This window comes from Eubalaena glacialis, chromosome 9 (genome assembly GCF_028564815.1).
Source record: "Eubalaena glacialis isolate mEubGla1 chromosome 9, mEubGla1.1.hap2.+ XY, whole genome shotgun sequence".
Classification (NCBI taxonomy): domain Eukaryota; kingdom Metazoa; phylum Chordata; class Mammalia; order Artiodactyla; family Balaenidae; genus Eubalaena; species Eubalaena glacialis.
Genome location: NC_083724.1, coordinates 53,995,256 through 54,009,394, shown reverse-complemented (window position 1 = coordinate 54,009,394; position 14,139 = coordinate 53,995,256). Strand labels below are relative to the sequence as shown.

Sequence of the window (14,139 nt, the reverse complement as noted above, 5' to 3'; positions counted from 1 at the left end):
GAGAGGTGAAAAGTTATCTTTATTTCTTAAAAAAATTTTTTATTGAGGTACAGTTGACATATAACATTATATAGGTTTCAGGTGTACAACATGATGATCCAGCATCTTTATACCTTGCAAAACGATCACCGCCAATAAGTCCTGTTACCATCCATCACCACACAATGTGAACTTTTATGGTTTACTCTCTTGGTGACTTTCGAGTGTGCTCTACAATATTACTGACTATAGTCACCATGCTGTATATTCCATCCCCATGACTTAGTTATTTTATAACTGGAAGTTTGTACCTCTTGACTCCCTTCACCCATTTTCACCTACTCCCTAACCTTCCTCCCCTCTGGCAACCATCATTCTGTTCTCTGTATCTACAATTTTGGTTTTCTTTTGTTTGTTCATTTGTTTTGTTTTTAATTTCCACATATAAATGAAATCATATGGTCTGTCTTTCTCTGTATGGTTTCTTTCACTTAGCGTAATCCCCTCAAGGTCCATCCATGTTGCTGAAAATGGCAAGACTTCTTTTTTCTTTTTTACAGCTGAGTAGAATTCCATTGCATATATACACCACATTTTCTTTATCCATTCATCCACTGATGGACACTTGGGTTGTTCCCGTATCTTGGCTATTGTAAATAATGCTGCAGTGAACATGGGGGTGCATATTATCTTTTCAAGATAGTGATTTTGTTTCCTTTGGATAAATACCCAGAAGTGGAGTGGCTAGGTCATATGGTAGTTTTGTTTTGAATTTCTTGAGGAACCTCCATACTGTTTTCCATACTGGCTGCACCAGTTAACGTTCCCACCAGCAGGAAGGTCCCCTCTTCTCCAAATCCTTACCAACACTTGTTATTTCTTGTCTTTTTGAGAATAGCCATTCTAACAGGTAGAAGTGATGTCACTGTGCTTTTGATTTGCATTTCCTTTATGATGAGACATCTTTTCATATGCCTGTTGGCAATCTGTATGTCTTTTTTGGAAAAATGTCTATTTAGATCGTCTGCCCATTTCTTAATCAGATTTTCTTTTGCTATTTTTATAAGTTCTTTATATATTTTGGATATCGACCCCTTGTTGGGTGTATAATTTGCAAATGTTTTCTCCTATTTAGTAGGTTGTCTTTTCATTCTGTTGATGGTTTCCTTTGCTGTGCAGAAGCTTCTTAGTTCGATGGAGTCCCACTTGTTTATTTTTGTTTTTACTGACTTTTCTTTTGGAGTCAGATACAAAATTCATCACCAATACTGATGTCAAGTAGCTTACTGCCTAGGGTTTTTTCTAGAGTTTTACTGTTTCAGATCTTACATTCAAGTCTTTGATCCATTTGGAGTTAATTTTTTGTGTACGGTATAAGACAGTGGTCTTGTTTTATCCTTCTGCTGTCCAGTTTTCACAACACCATTTATTGAAGAGACTTTCCTTTCTCCATTGTATATTCTTGCCTCCACAGTCATAAATTAATTGGCCATATATGCATGGGTTTACTTCTGGGCTCTTTATTCTGTTTCACTGATCTGTGTATCTGTTTTTATGCCAATACCATAACGTTTTGATTATTACAGCTTTGTGATACAGTTTGAAATTAGGGAGAGTGATGCCTCCAGATTTGTTCTTCTTTCTCAAGATTACTTTGGCTATTCAGGGTCTTTTATGGTTCCATAAAAATTTTAGGATCGTTTCTTCTATTTCTGTGAAAAATGTCACTGGGGGACTTCCCTGGCAGCCCAGTGGTTACGACTCCACGCTTCCAATGCTGGGGGTGCAGGTTCAATCCCTGGTCGGGGAACTAAGATCCCACGTGCCGTGTGGCACAGCCAAAAAATAAACAACAACAACAACGTGATTAAACCAGCCAAGATAACTAAATATAATACCACAAAAACTCAAAAAAAAAAATCTAAAAAAAAAGTCATTGGAATTGATAAGGATTGCACTGAATCTATATATTGCTTTGGGTAATATGGACATTTTAACATTACTAACTCTTCCAATCCATGAGCATGAAATAGAAATTTCCATTTCTTTGTGTCTTCTTCAATTTTTTTTTTACCAGTGACATATAGTTTTCAGTGTACAGCTCTTTTACCTCTTTGGTTAAATTTATTCCTATGTATTTTATCATTTTTGATACAATTCTAAGGGGAACTGTTTTCTTAATTTCTCTCTCTGACAATTTGTTGTTGGTGTATAGAAACACAACTGACTTTTGCATACTGGTTTTTTTGTACCCTGTCACTTTACTGAATTCATTTATTACTGAGTTCTAACAGTTCTTTTGGTGGAATTGGAAAGCTGTCTTTAAAAGAGAGGGGAAAACAGCCTGTGAACTTTGAAGTGGAGACATAAAAGCCCTGTTTATGAGAAGAAGCAAAAATCGCTATTCCAGTGTGGGAAGGCAAGCCCCCACATGTGCTTTAATGGTCTTAAAAGAAAAGTCAGTCCCTTGGCAGTGGGTGCCCAGGAAAACAGGGTGTTCTTAAGACTGAATGGAAGGACATGCAAATACTACCAACAACAGGCTGGGGCCTGATGGTCATCATGGCTTGGGATTTACTGAAACTCTACAGAAGAGCCAAGCCTCATAACAGGTTAAAAATAATCCTGAACGTAATGGCACCAAAGTAATCCCTGTCTGTGATTTTACTTGGCTCCTTTTCCATCCTGGGTATGTGACGGTCAATAAGATCACAGGTGATTCTATTTTCTTCCTCTCTGTCTTCCATATTTCTCATTATGCTCTTACGATGGAGAAAATCCCTCCAAATAAACTTTATTTTAAACTTTACTTTTCTTAAAAAATATTAAGCTCCAGGTGTTCTGGGTGCTGACTATAAAAACGCAGAAAGATACAATTCATAAAACTACTAATAAACAGTCATTCATTAGATTTGTGTAACACGATAAAATGGTGGCAAATAAAACCCCTAAACTGGGTTTGTTAATTCTTTTGCAAAGCACATCTTCATGCCAGGGATTCCCCTGGAATGTTAACAATGTAATCTGTTAGACGCCACAATATCCTTCCCAGACCTTCCAATAATGTCCCATGACATTAGTGTTTTTTTTTTTAATTAAAGTAAATGCAAACAGATTTCGTCTTGATAATTTGGCGAGGAGAGTTGATATGTTTCAATGAACAAAACAGATCCATTTTAGCAGCTGTTATGTACTCTGCTTGGTACAAGGGATTAAAAAAAATGGCAAGGTGAGTAGTTTCTTCTTGATGGCAAAGAACTAGAAAATTCTTGGTCTTGGTCTGTACAGAATTGCTGAAGCCCCCAGCTACCTGAGTAGAGAAAGCAGCCCCCTGTGGCAGGTAGGTATTCCCTTCACTGGCTCTACCACGCTGGTATCCTGTCCATCATATACTATCAGCGCACAGGACTCAGCTCAACTATCCAAATGTTACTAACAACCAGTTAGTCCTGTACACTAGATCAGGTACTGAGTCCACCACATGCTATAGAACCCCTTGTCAGGCTGCATTTTTGAGAGAAAGCCTGGCTAAGAACAAGGAGAAAAATCTCACCCACACCCCTCTGAGTTTTAGCTCCTGGCAGTTGAGTGTCAGTTGGAGCCAGACCAGGGCAAACCCACATAGTCCTTTCTAGGGCCTCAAAGACAAAGTCAAAGAAGGGCGGGCAGGAGAGACGGGCTGTGCTCTCTTCCTCACCCCCATCTCTCACTTCATGACTCCAACGTATTGACAAGAAAACAGGTCCAGGGAGGTGAACTGACTTATCCAAGATGTCACACAACCAAACAATAACACATCTGGAACCAGAGCCCCGATATCCTGATGCCCTGAGGCCTGGCATTCCACTAAGTTAGGAGACGCAAACTACGGAAGAGAACAGAACCAATGGCAGCCTCGGGAAAGCTGAAGTTTTGAGGACATCATTTTAAATAATCTTTGGAAAATATTCTACAAGGCCCAAGGGAAAGATATTTTTAAAAAACGGTGTCATGCATTAGGAATATACTTTTTACGATGGTCTATGACCATAGGGACCTTAAATATTGAATTTCAGTAGGAGTGGCAGAACAAGAATCAAGCTTTGCCTGGAGCAAAGTTTCATGGTCCTGTCTACAATTTCTCATGATTCCGACAGTTCAACGTTCCTTAATAGAAAATAAGAAAGGAAGCCATCTAAAAGGTACATGGTCTTATACTTAAAATCAACATTCTCCGTTGGAGACTCTCTTGTACAAAAATAGAAATGAAAACCCAATTAATTTAGTACTTTCTTGTTCACCTTTTCATTTTGAGTTAGATTCGATATATTAATCTGGTTTTTGCTGAAAAAGAAATGAGGGTTTAAGCTGGAAGACAGCTGTTGTAAAATCTAGGAGAATTTCCAAGGAATAGCTGGGTTGAAGCAATGGTTGTATTTTTGTATGCGTATTTAAACAATCTTCATCAGTGTGTTCTGAAATTAGAACAGAGCCTTCAAACTCTTGAAAAGCTCAAGAGCACTTATGTCAAAACTGCATGCCTTTAGCATTCTTCTAGGTAAGCAATCTTTACATGAAGACACAGATTGTGAATCTAATGGGAAAGAATGCCAGTAATTTCTACCTTGACCCACACTGGTAAACAACAACAACACAGGATTCTACTGACTTAACCAAAAGGACATGGAATGTACCAAACCTTCTCTCCTAGCCCTCGTCTCTGGCTGGTACACTCACTTATTCACAACTATTTATGGAGTGCTTGCTATGCATGAGGTACTGCCCCAGTGCTGGGATATGGCAGTGGACTAGACAGGCGAGGTCCCTGGCTTTCCTGAAGCTTAGTACCAATGGAAGAAGCCAATGAGATAACTTTTAGATGGTGGCGAGGGCGATAAAGAAATTAACATAGGTTACGTGAGTTACCGGCAACGCCTGGCTCTTTCAGCTAGGGTAGTCAGGGAGGGTCTGTCTGGAAAGCGACCCTTAGGACAAGGAGACAACCATGTGACAATCTGGGAAGGAGCCTTCCTGGAAGTGCACAGGACCAGAAAGACAGCCCAGTGCGGCAGCCACCCAGAGAGCAAGAGGAGAAGATGAGATTCGAGGGCCAGGCAGAGGCCAGATGGCCATGGCCTTGGAGACCGTGTTAAAGTGCTTGGATTCAATTATACTTGAGGGAGGCTGCCGGAGGGGTTGATGTGGGGAGCGGTGCTGGGGGTAGGGGGTCATCAGAGATGCTATGTGCTTTGGAAAGCGCCCTCTGACCTCTCTGAATAGCCACCTGAACTGTCCTGAACAAAGAGGAAAGCTATTCTCTAAAACACCAGCAATCTACAAATGTCACATGCTTCATTCAACTCATCGTTTTGGTACCTAAATCCCCCAATCCCTTTTTCTTTTGTCAAGGTGGATGGGGGATACACTATGCTGTATTTCTCCTCCACTGGAGGCCAAGCAGGGTGGAGAGAAACCCCGAGGAGCACAGGTGTGGTTGTTAGGGAGGCTCGGGTCTCCCAGAAATAGCCAGGAGATGAACGCCATTGCCAACCGTGTTTGGAGGCCATACCATGTGCCAAAGAGCAGCTGCCCTTCCGTCCTCCAGAGTCTGAGGATGGGAGGAGGGAAACTCATAAATAACCTCCCTGGAGACATGACACTAAAAGTCTAACATGAAGGAGGATGCGTGCTGTTTCAACTCTGCTGATTTCCTGAACAGTTAAAAGCCCTACCAAAGTTAGTTCATCTCGCAATCCGTTTTAATCTCTATTAACTCCCATCTGTGTACACCTAGAGACCTGATCTTGACAAGCTCTTTAAGGTGGCTAAGTGTGCAATATTATCTCTAATAGCATTTCTCAAATCTGGCTCTCAATTGCACTAATCAGGCAGGCCAGCCACGGTGAGGAACACAAGCTCGACAACTAACACCACTCTCCCCATGCGTGCACCGCAATGTTCAATAAATAGGCGTTGAATGGAATGTGCTTTTTAACAGCCTCCATCAATGGACCCACTGATCAGAAAGCAGGGCATGATCATTACTAAAAGCACAGTAAAAAGGAAAAGGAAACCAGCTTCATGTGATTTCAGAGGTTGTCTTTAGGTAGGTGGAGGAGACCCAGCACATTAAAGAGAATGCAACTCCACCCCGGATCAAGAGGCCTGACCAAGATCACATACCTAGCTGGCAGCAGGGCAGGGACCCACATACCAGCTTCCTGACCGCTAGCCCTGTGCTCTTCCTGCAGCCACGGAGGAAGCAGAAAAGCAGAATGCAAAGAGTTTATAGCTGAGTGAATACAGGTTGGAGGGCTTGAGGTGAATACGCCTGTGGGCATGTCCCATAACATACTCAGCAAGGAAACGTGTCACCCTCCTTAATCCCACTTATGAATGAGGATGGGGGCCTCTTTCTCCACCCTTTTTACTTTCCTTCTGTTGCCCCAAACGTTGCATTTGAGGCACACAGCAGAACTGTTTTATTTCTTCTTTTCTTATCACCTAGGTTTTTCTCTGAAATAATTTAATATTTTTCCTTAATAGCTATTTTTTTGGTAATCGTTATATATCCAGTTCTGTGTTACACACATTTAAACTTCAGAAAATTCTATGAAGAATGAGCTAGTATTTTCCCCATTCTACAAGGAAGCTATGAGAGGTTACACTAGGCACCCAAGGTCACAGGGCAAAATAGGTGGAGCTGGGATTTGAACACTGGTTCATCAGATTCTAAGGTTTTAATCTCTTATCCACAATCCTAAACTCCCTTGAGAGACAGACATCAAAGACATAGTTCTGACACCCACCCAGACATGGGCACAGTAATAGTAAAGTCCCCTGCCCTGTCTCTAACGTCTTAAAAAAACTGTACCTTCCCCAAGCCTCACTGGGAGAATGAAGTCATTTCACAATGTATACCTATATCATAACATCACATGATACACCTTATGTACATACACTTTTATTTGTCAAAAATAAATAAATTTAAAAAAAAGATTTCATAGCTTTATTGATTAAAAAAAAAAAGTAAAAAAGAACAGTACAGAAAACAAATCTTGATTCAGAAAAGCAGCCACATATATTTCTAAAACCATCTATTTCTATGCAGTGGTTAAAGATAACGTGAACTTATTTGGCTCCTTAGTATCTGTAAGCCAGATCCATGGTTACTTTCAATGTCTGAGTTAGATTTCAGAGCTGAACCCCAATTTCAAATGGTTAAAAATTTGAGACTAGAATTTCCAGGCATCACAGTTTTAAAAAACAATTGAAACAAGTCTCTCTCACTTCTCGCCTTTAATATATTTAGTATTTTAGTTGGCCCTCTGAGGATACTTTCTTCTATTAAACGGTCCCTACTGAACTTTGACCAAAGGGAACCTATCAGGTCCAATCGCTGTGAAAACAATCTAGCCAATGGACTTAAGAATAAAATTAAAATTATAGAAAGTTATCAAAATTCTTCTACTACCGTCAAATGTTTCCCCCAGACAATTCACAACTCTGACCACCATTAATTAGTTCAATACTTCCTTCCTGAAGTGCTGAAGGACCTTGAATTTGGCAAAACCCAAATCCATTTTCTAGGGCCTTAGCTCTCCCTTGTGTATAAAAACGGAAATGCAGCTTGCTAGCCATTTTGCCCCAGTAAATCTGATGACCCAGGTTGAAAAGCTAAAAAATGCCATTTGGTAAAAGAAAAAGAAAATGAATTTTTATGTCTTTTAACAAAAAGCAAGGAAAGATGATACAAAGTGACAAAGCAAAAGAGAAGCAGCAAAATACTAAAGGTATTATGCACATTATACTTTAGATAAAGGATCCCCCAAAACCTTGCCCGTATAAAATGAGGTCTTTTGGGAGAAAAGGACATCTCGAAGAATCACTGATGCTCTCAGCTTTGATTACGGCTGAGACCAAACCAAACCCCTGTCTGGTTTCAGGCTGGATCATATCGTACTTAATCCAGCCCAAACAGAGGAGACATATCCTGTTTCAAAGATTTCTAGAGAGAGAAAAATCCTCTTCGTATAGATGAGGAAATATTTTGTTATTTCTCATTGTGCATTTCAACAGAATTTCAAATATTTTGTTTGAAATCCCAACTTCTTTAAACTTTCTCGGTACTTTTTCCAGTTCTTTGTGACTACCTTTCCTTGGATTTCTCTGCCTTTTTCCCCACGTAGGGTTTAGCATAGGCTGGTGGTAGTGGAAAGCTGACTATGGGACCTCAACCTGTATTTGCAACCTGGTGTTAGGTAGCTTTTCAAGACACACAGGTAAACTCCTGTGTGTTACTCCTGTTACATGTTACTTTACTGATTCCCTCTATTATTATATGGTTCAGAAGTCTCTTACTCTGTTCTCTCCACTTTGAGCTGTGGGAAGGGGAAACGCCAAAAATCCTTTTAGGGGTCAGTAGACCTAACTATGGAGTTGTCATTCAGGTACCGAAATTGTGGGAAACTCAGCCTCTTATCTGGTGACAGACTGGTTGAAGGGAAAAATGATGTTCTGTGCTGCCTTTCCTCAAGGTCCCTCTGGAAATCCTGGGGCTTCTAAAACTAGCTGTCTCTATCATGAGATTTAAAGATCTGAGGAAGTGAGTCTCACCCCCATTATTTACATAACATGGTTTGGGACCCAACAGTACAGGGCACTGTAGAAACAGAGCTATACCATCACCAGGGGCTTATTAAGTATACCAAAAGAAGCACCCTCACACTCATACATAAGGACCACAGTGAGAGACACCAGCAAACAAGAACCTTTCCAAATTACAGTTCTGAGACATCAGATCCACTGTGAAACAAAAGCATATTCCAAAGTTTGTTCCCTCCATCAGGCTGGCAGTTAAATATTGTACAGAGCACATAATTTAGATTGCATTCCAATTATCTTCAAGTGCTGTAGGGCACGAATCACTCACCTGGCAATTAAATTCTGGGATGTCACTAAATGTTTAGGAAGGGGAGGATTCTGAAGTTGGCAGAAGGACCAAAGGAACAGGAAGAACAGAAAAACCAGGCATTCCAGAATTCACCCTCCCACCGTTTAGCCTTACAGACACCCCAATTTTACAGAGCTCCTGCCTCAATCATGATTACAATACTAGCAACATCACAGCCCCTGCACACCTGGCTGAAGTTAAACCAAAAACATCTGACCCCTTGGGCTCATCAGACGTCTGCCCATTTAGCTCTACTAATGCTTGCCCTCACGCATAAATAAAGATGTTTTTCCAAGAAATCATCAACATGAGCCAATTATTGGTTATGTGCAAATGCACACACACACACACACACACACAGAAAATACATAACAGAGCACTGTTATCACCTTGGGTACCCCATGGGAAAGCTATAAAATGGTAATGGACATAATACTTTTAAAAGCACATTAGTATTCTCTTCCACACTTTCTAAAGGGACCATTCCCTGTTCAGGGGAGCCACCCATTGCCTTGAGGAGGATGAAGATAAAGTGGTAAGCAAAGATGACAAAAAAGACAAAATGACACCACTGACTTCCAAAAGAGGATTTGCGAGTCTACCCTCAGACAGCAGTCTAAATCAGGCTTCCTTGATGGAGAGGAGTTCCCTCAATTCCAAAGGCTCCTTGTAATCAGGAGGTAAGCCAGCTGGACAGGGATCCCCAGAACTGCTCTAGAAGCCACAGTGAAGAGCGCCATGGCCGGGCCACGTGTGTATGGGAAGTTGCTATAAGACAGGAAGGCCAGATAGAGAGCCTTCTGCCCTGGGGAGAAAGGGAGTTGAGAGGAAGAGCAGTGAGAGATCAGCCCTGAGGATATTGCTACCTGCAGTATTTGTAAGCCCTTGAGCCAGCCCCTCCCACGCGGATGAGACCCCAGTAATAACTCTGCACACTGAAGCTCAATGGAGCTTCCTGGTTGGTCAGCACACTGATGTGCCCGGGGGGGATGCCCCCCAATTCCACGAGGAGACGGCAGGGAAACTGTGTCCCCTCCCAGAGATCATCCTATGTCCCTCTTCATTTGGCTGGTCCTCCTGATTTGTATCTTTCATAATAAAACTGTAACCACCAGTAGTGCTTTCCTGACCTTGTGATTCACTGTAGCAAATTACTGAACCTGAGGGGGTCATGAGAACCCCTGAATTTAGAGCCCGTCAGCCAGCAGTGCAGGTGGCCCAGGGGCGCCCAAAGTGTGGCTGGCGTCAGAAGTGAGCCCAGTCTTGTTGGGGAAACTGAGCCCTTTAACTTGTGGGCTCTAACTCTGGGTAGTTCATGCCAGGACTGAATTGCAGTACACCTAGCGGGGGCTGAAATGGAATACTCACCCTTCAGGCTCCAAGCCTGGTATATTTGGGGGAGGTTGGTGCAGGGAGCAAGAGGAATGAGGCTATACAAATGCCCGGAGGTACATTTACTATGAAGGTAATGAAGTGTGAGCTTTAGGACTCTCACTTTACAAGCCCCTCCCGAGGCTCTGGGAGGGTCCCTCACTGTGCGTTCATATGGTCAGATACTTTGACAGAACTTGTAAAAGTAAGACGTTTCTGTATTGCTTGTTTTAAAGAGCTCCCTGACCCACCCAACCATCAGATTCTAGAGGCTTCAGGCTTGACAACCCCCTGGTGGTGAGGCAGCGATTTTTGCAAAAAGGGGCTGGACTCTCTTGCCTGTTCTAGCACAGTGGGTAGAAAGCAACCAAGACTTTGAAGATTCCCAACGAGGGCACAAAAGAGCTGAGAGCACTACAAGACCAGAGAGGCTGATAGTCTTCATGGGACTTCAGACTGCAGGAAAGCTGACCACTAGAGGCTCGGGCCAGGACCCCAGACCTTAACAGCACATGTCATCAAAGATGCCAAAAGAATAAGGTGGGACCAGCTGCACGTCAAGACCTCCAGGGACAGAACAGACCAGTAGTCCTGCGTTGAGCCCAGCAGAGATCCACAGGACAGGATGCCTGCCCCAATGCCATGATGAGACCCTAGCTTCTCCCTCTATCCAGATGCCACCTTGGGGAGGAAGATGGGAAGGAGCTCCGAGGAGAGGAGAGGAGAGAAGAAGCGCATACAGGGCATGGATGTTGAACTGACTATTCCCAAAAGATGAAGTTCACTTGAGACTGGCGAACACCAAAGAAATTTAAGTTTCCTCAATGGAAACTGGGATTTCAAAACAATTTTTAAAAACCTTAAACAAACAAATGAACAAACTGAGCTGTGTTTGAAATTGTGATCCTCTTCATTTAAAATAACATGAATACAGAACAATTTTTTTAAATCTTCCAACTAAACAGATTGTCTAAAGGACACTGTGGGAATTTTTAGCATACTATGGTTATATCATTAAAACCTGTTTGTGATGAAACCGTAATAAAATTTTCACAGAAAGTGGCCATAGCACTTCAATTCAACCGAAGTGTTCTGAGGCAGAGACCGCAGCCTCGTCACCAAAATCTTACCTTCCTGGGCTCACAGACAGACCACATCTCCCACTCCCCCTTATGGCCAATGTGGTCACGTGCCTGAGTTCTAGCCAATGGGATGCGAGCGGAAGTGACAGAGAACCACACAGGCCTGGTCCTTAGAACTCAACACGCACCACTCCATGCTGCGCTCCCCACTTTCAGCTCACAGGGATAGGGATGACTAAGCTGGGTAGAGACTCTTCAGCCTGGATCCCTGAACAGCCACGTGGAGAACAGTTGCCCCCGCCAACCAGAAACACCCACCTTGGACTTCTGGGTGAGAAACAAAATTCTACTTTTTTGGACAGGCCCACGAATAGGGCATGTCTAGGTCCATCTGTTGCAGAAGTGAACATTACCCGAGGCTACACTCTTATACATCAATCCAGGGCTATTTCAATTTGGCAATTGATGGGCACTGACTATTTGCACACAGAAGTCCTAACAAGATCCAGCATATCAACGAATCAGGAAAGCAAGTATGTCGGCAACTACCAAGAACACTAGGAAGTTGGATTTGAGCCGTGACAGAAGAACAGGCCAAGAAATTCAAGAGCCCGGGGGAAATGCAATTAGTATTTACTTGTGAAGGCATCACAGAAGTGGTAGCAATTGAGTTGGGCCCTGAAGGATGAGGCAAGTTCCAAAGAAAGAGGAGGGTAGGGGAGTTCATTTGAACTGCAAATGAGTCCTCAAACGTTTTATCCAGTGGGAGGTGATGCTAAAGACAGACAAAATATTGTTCTGTTCACCCCAGGGAATAGGATCAGGACCAGCGGGGAGCAGCTACCAGGAAAGAAGATTCGTTCACAGGGAGGAAGAACTAACAGCTGGGGCTGACCATGGAGGGGTCAAAATGCAGACAAAATGCAGAGTGTCTCCTCTACTGATGGCCAGCCTCTTGGCAGGGGTGCTGCAGAGAATGTGATCTACGCACGGGGTGGGGAACTGTTCCGTTCAGCTGCCTCCAGCTCTGCGATGCCTCTACCAAGCCAGCTTGGTACAACATTGCCAGGAGAAAGGAGAGTTACTGCAGCCCTGCTACAGCATTTCTCACACAACAGTCCGGGCCAACTTCCCCTTCAAGGCTGCGTTGCCTAGGTTCGCCCACTGTGTTCAATCATCGGCCGGTGGAGACTATCTCTGCACGTCCAGGCCCATGAGAAACCCTTAAATAAAATTTTATTACCACAAAAAGCTTAACAGGCTAGTATTAAACAGGATTTCTGCTGGTGAACAAGAAAGCAAATGACTGCAAGCATCTATGTTGAATGCTTAGGCCAGGAGGCATTCTGCATTAATTGCATGGCCTGGTTAACAGCAAGTTACCAGCTCATACCAAATATGGATGCACGTTTTCCGGAAGATTGGATTACAAAAGATGTATTACAATAAAGCTGTACTGAGAACAGTTTCGTCCTTCTTGGGTGACCTGGTATCTTGCAAGGCACCTTAAGGTGAAAACTATGAACATCAATTTCATGGTGTAGTTTTGTAAACCAAACTAGTTTTCCATTTTTAGATGTGCATGTTATAGACAAAAGGATGTGAATCCAGTGAAGAAACACCACACAGAAAAAAAAGGAAGTCTACTAGATACACAGATACTATCCTAACATTACCGGTAAATTAGAAACTTTCCACTTTCCTCTTATAAGGTTATCATTTCATCTTCACAAGCATTCATTGAGTTTCTACTGTGTGTTAGCATGGTGCTAATCATCAGTGATATAAACTGAATGAAGAAGAGAAAAAATGAGGTATTCTAATCTCGAAAACTTCCTAAGATTCATAACATTATTTTTTGAAGAGCATTTGCCACTGATTATTGAAAAAATGAGAAATTCAGCTACCTTCTTGCCCAATAAACGAGATTATTTTTCTTGTAGTGTGTGGAGATTATACATATATAAAGACTGACTTTAGAATGTTGCCCTAGATTGTTGTCTCATCTCCTGTAATATTCCAGGTATTTAAATTACTGCTTACATAAAAGAGAAAGGGAAAAGAGTTTTCCCAAGCTCATAAATGAATATTAAAGTAAACCTCTTCCCATTACAGAATGGATCTTAATTATACAACTACAACCTCACAATAGTGAAACAAAAGAAATCCATAAAACCGTATTCTGAGGCCACTGGAATATTTGGATGCGACAGTAAAACAGTCACACAAAAGTTACATTTCATATGCCATTGCTCAACCATAAATATGAGCAATGCTTTCTTAGTCTCTTTCTTTTCAGGATACCGCAGGCTTCAATCTTTTCGAAATTTAGGTCATGCCTCTCTCATCATACAACATCCTGAGTAAGTCACATCTCAAAGGGTGCCAAGACCTGTCCGCCTTTGATATCCAATCTCAAAATACTTCCTCCATCGCTTCTTGACCCACCTACCTACTTACAGCCTGGGTCCTAAAATCCATGTTTTACAAAGCTTGCGAACTATATTCCCTTTCAATAAAATGAACAACTCACAAAACCAGCTTCTATTTTGTTTGGTTTTCACCCAACCGCCCTTACTATTTCCAGCACGCATTTACCGGCGCTGCCTGGAGCGCACATCCCAGATTGTTCTGTCTATCTTGGTACTAAGTCTGCTCCCAGTAACGGAAATTACGGCTAAACCTTCAAAGGGAAGATTCACACTGGCCTCAGCACTCACACACGTGGCTCCTAGGAGCATTTTGATATTTCTGTGCTCGAACAGCAGGAGGTAA

At 42.3% G+C, this 14,139-nt stretch overlaps 1 protein-coding gene across 7 annotated transcripts in view; it reads right to left on the bottom strand.

The window, feature by feature from the left end:
- SMARCA2 (SWI/SNF related, matrix associated, actin dependent regulator of chromatin, subfamily a, member 2) overlaps window positions 1-14,139 on the bottom strand; it is a 191,005-nt gene that overhangs the window by 49,510 nt on the left and 127,356 nt on the right. The window lies entirely within an intron of this gene.